This window comes from Scyliorhinus canicula, chromosome 8 (genome assembly GCF_902713615.1).
Source record: "Scyliorhinus canicula chromosome 8, sScyCan1.1, whole genome shotgun sequence".
Classification (NCBI taxonomy): domain Eukaryota; kingdom Metazoa; phylum Chordata; class Chondrichthyes; order Carcharhiniformes; family Scyliorhinidae; genus Scyliorhinus; species Scyliorhinus canicula.
In genome coordinates, this window is record NC_052153.1 from 124,499,144 (window position 1) to 124,503,255 (window position 4,112).

General features: G+C 51.6%; 1 non-coding gene across 1 annotated transcript; it reads left to right on the forward strand.

The window, feature by feature from the left end:
* Positions 1 to 3,104: 3,104 nt before the first annotated feature.
* trnak-cuu lies at positions 3,105 to 3,177 on the forward strand. Its single transcript has one exon. It is a non-coding gene; the product is annotated as a tRNA-Lys (tRNA).
* Positions 3,178 to 4,112: the final 935 nt, after the last annotated feature.

The window sequence follows — 4,112 nt, forward strand, 5'->3', positions numbered from 1 at the left end:
GTGAACAGTGAGCAGGGCAGTCTGGGCTGCTGTGTTACAGTACAGACGTGTGTCCAGGAGAGAGGACAGGCTACTTTATTACAATACAGACATGTGTCCAGGAGAAAGGACAGGCTGTTGTATTACAATACAGACATATGTCCAGGCGAGAGGACAGGCTGCTGTGTTACAACAAAGACATGTGTTTAGGAGAGAGGACAGGCTGCTGTATTACAATACAGACATGTGTCCAGGAGAGAGGACAGGCTGCTATATTACAATATAGACATATGTCCAGGAGAGAGGACTGTATTACAATACAGACATGTGTCCAGGAGAGAGGACAGGCTGCTATATTACAATATAGACATATGTCCAGGAGAGAGGACAGGCTGCTATATTACAATACAGACATGTGTCCAGGAGAGAGGACAGGCTGTTGTTTTACAATACAGACATGTGTCCAGGAGAGAGGACCAGCAGGACCACAATGCCAACCTCTCCAAATTTCTCCGCACCACCACTCTCCTCAATCTTACATACAACAATAAGTGTGTGTTCCAGACGACCCGTCTAGCCACCCTCGGCTATGTAGTCCAAAACGGACTCCTGGGGCCCGGTCCCGACCGCATACGCCCCCTCACTGAGCTCCCCCTCCCCCACTGCCCCGAGGCCCTCAAACGCTGCCTTGGGTTCTTCTCCTACTACGCCCAGTGGGTCCCAAACTACGCGGACAAGGCTCGCCCACTCATACAGTCCACCCAATTTCCCCTCATGGCCGAGGCACAACATGCATTCACCCATATTAGAGCAGACATAGCCAAGGCTGGGATGCACGCAGTAGATGAGACACTGCCCTTTCAAGTAGAAAGCGACGCTTCAGATGTCGCCTGATGTACCATCAATTGGACACGAGTCGAGATGAAGATCCAAACATTAGGCTTTAATTGACTAGTTGTGTGCCCGGCAGTCGACTTACAGAGAAAGGCCGACTGCCGGGTCCTACGAGTTCTTATACCCCGCCTCGTAGGCGGGACTACTTACCTCCCGACCAATCGGTGAGCAGTCACATGACTAGTCTCAACCAACCAGCCGAGAGGCACATGACCAGCCTTGAGCCAATGGCCAGCGAGTGTTCTGCACCAATGGCAGATAGGTACCGTAAACCTCCTAGTCATATCGCCACATCGCCCTTGCCACCACTCTAAACCAGGCAGGCAGACCCGTGGCATTCTTTTCCCGCACCCTTCATGCCTCTGAAATTCGGCACTCATCCGTTGAAAAAGTGGCCCAGGCTATCGTTGAAGCTGTGAGACATTGGAGGCATTACCTGGCCGGCAGGAGATTCACTCTCCTCACTGACCAACTGTCGGTAGCTTTCATGTTCAACAACACGCAGCGGGGCAAGATCAAAAATGATAAAATCTTGCAGTGAGAATCGAGCTCTCCACCTATAATTACGAGATTTTGTATCACCCCGGCAAGCTCAACGAGCCACCATGCCCCTCCCCTCCACCGACCGCAACACATATATCCTCAGTGTGGTCGATGAATTCTCCAGGTTCCCCTTCGCCTTCCCATGCCCCGATATGACGTCCGCCACCGTCATCAAGGCCCTCAACACCATCTTCGCTCCGTTCGGTTTCCCCGACTACATCCACACTGACAGGGGATCCTCATTCATGAGCGATGAGCTGCATCAGTTCCTGCTTAGCAGGGGTATCGCCTCCAGCAGGATGACCAGCTACAACCCCCGGGGAAACGGGCAGGTAGAGAGGGAGAACGGGACGGTATGGAGGGCCGTCCAGCTGGCCCTACGGTCCAGATACCTCCCAGCCTCTCGCTGGCAGCAGGTTCTCCCTGATGCACTACACTCCATATTGTCTCTAATGTAAACCGCCACAAATAACACACCCCATGAACGTGTTTTTACCTTCCCCAGGAAGTCCACATCCGGGGTGTCGCTCCCGACTTTGCTCGCAGCTCCAGGACCGGTCCTTCTATGTAGGCATGTCCGATTCAACAAGGCAGACCCCTTGGTGGACAGGGTACACTTGCTCCACGCCAACCCCCAGTATGCCTATGTGGAGTTCCCCGACGGCTGCCAGGATACGGTCTCACTCAGGGACCTGGCTCCCTCGGGTTCCACTCCCACACAGTTCCCCACCCACGCGCCACCCTCCCCTCCCCCGGCGATCCCAACATTAGCCCCACCAGATCCATCCCTTCTTCCCCTGCCCACGCAAGAGGACGAGGAAGATTTCGGTACGCTCCCGGAGTCATCCGACTACTGCCCAGCAACAACACCGCCAGCACCGACATCGCCGCCACCGTTACGTCGCTCCCAGGGAACCGTCAAACCACCGGACCGACTTAACCTCTGACGGGCACTGGACTACCAAAATGGACATTTTTTTTCACCTCTCCACTGTAAATTATTTGTAAATCTGTATATAGTTCCACGCCACCCCCGCCGGACTCATTTTAACAGGGGGTTAATGTGGTGAACCACTGTGCACCTGTATTAGGGGATGTACGGTAGGACCTGCACTACAGGTTCACCGGTAGCCCCTGCCGGCTAGCTCCGCCCACAAGGAGCTGTATAAATATGCGTAACCTCCTCCTGATCAGCCATTTCGCCAGCTGCAGTTGGAGGCCACACATCTGACTGTAATAAAGCCACAGTTGTACCAATCTGAGTCTTTCGTGCAATTGATCGTGCATCAGTGTCCAGGAGGACATGCTGATGTATTACAATACAGGCATGCGTCCAGGAGAGAGGACAGACAGCTGCAATACAACACAGGCATGTGTCCAGGAGATAGGACAAACTGCTGTATTACAATATAAATTGTGTCCAGAAGAGAGGACAGGCTGCTGTATTACAATATAAATGTGTGTCCAGAAGAGAGGACAGGCTGCTGTATTACAATACAAATGTGTGTCCAAGAGAGAGGACAGGCTGTTGTATTATAATACAGACATGTGTCCAAGAGATATGGTAAGCTGCTGTATAACAATACAAATGTGCGTGCAGGAGAGGGGACAGGCTGCTGTATTAAATACAAATGTGTGTCCAGAAGAGAGGACAGGCTGCTGTATTACAATATAAATGTGTGTCCAAGGCCCGGCTAGCTCAGTCGGTAGAGCATGAGACTCTTAATCTCAGGGTCGTGGGTTCGGGCCCCACGTTGGGCGAGTGTTTCCATAAATGTGTGTCCAGAAGAGAGGACAGGCTGCTGTATTACAATACAGGCGTGTGCCCAGGAGATAGGACAGGCTGCTGTATTACAATACTGGTGTGTGTCCAGGAGATAGGACAGACTGCTGTATTACAATACGCTTGGGTTTGGGACAGAGTTCAGGAGACACTCCTGTATTGCAGTACATTTGTGTCTGGGAGACAGGGCAGGGCAGGCTCCTGTATTACAATATAGTTGAGTCTGGGAGAAGGGGCAAGGAAGGCTGCTGTATTACAATAAAATGTGACTGGGAGCGAGGACTGGACAGGCTGCTTTATTACGATACATTTGTGTCTGGGAGAGTAGACAGGGTGTTGCTCGTTTTGGGTGAGTGTGCTTAACACTCCCTTTGGCTCTGTTTCAAATTCTATGCTGTGGAGTTGCCAGGTGTCGTATAGACACCGTCACAAGTTCAAGGTGAAGTTCAAGGCAATACAGTTGTACACCAATTAGTAAGTCCAAAACAATTAGAGTTTATTATAACACAATTATAATAACACTCATGCACACGCTAAAGACTAACTTACTTCTACCACTAAACAACTAATACTTAGCTAAGAATGAACTGCGAGGTCAGGGAACAAGACCTTTGTTCTGGTCTGGTCTGCAGGCTTCGGATCACGATCAGTCGGCAAGGGTGTCAGTAATACCGGTTTCAGGTAGCGGTCGTTGTTTAGGCACTTACGTATTGGCGGCTGCTGCTCGACGGCTGATGTAGAAGACGGGGTCTGGAGGCTGGAGTCGGAGGCCGGAGACAGGAGAAAGAATCAGAAGACTGAACCATGCGTGGGACCTCTCTTTTATAGGTCCCACGGGTCCATGCCCCTTGGGGCGGGCTTCCTCGCCTGCTGGGGATCAATTAGGCCTCTTCCCAATCGATATGGTTTGAAC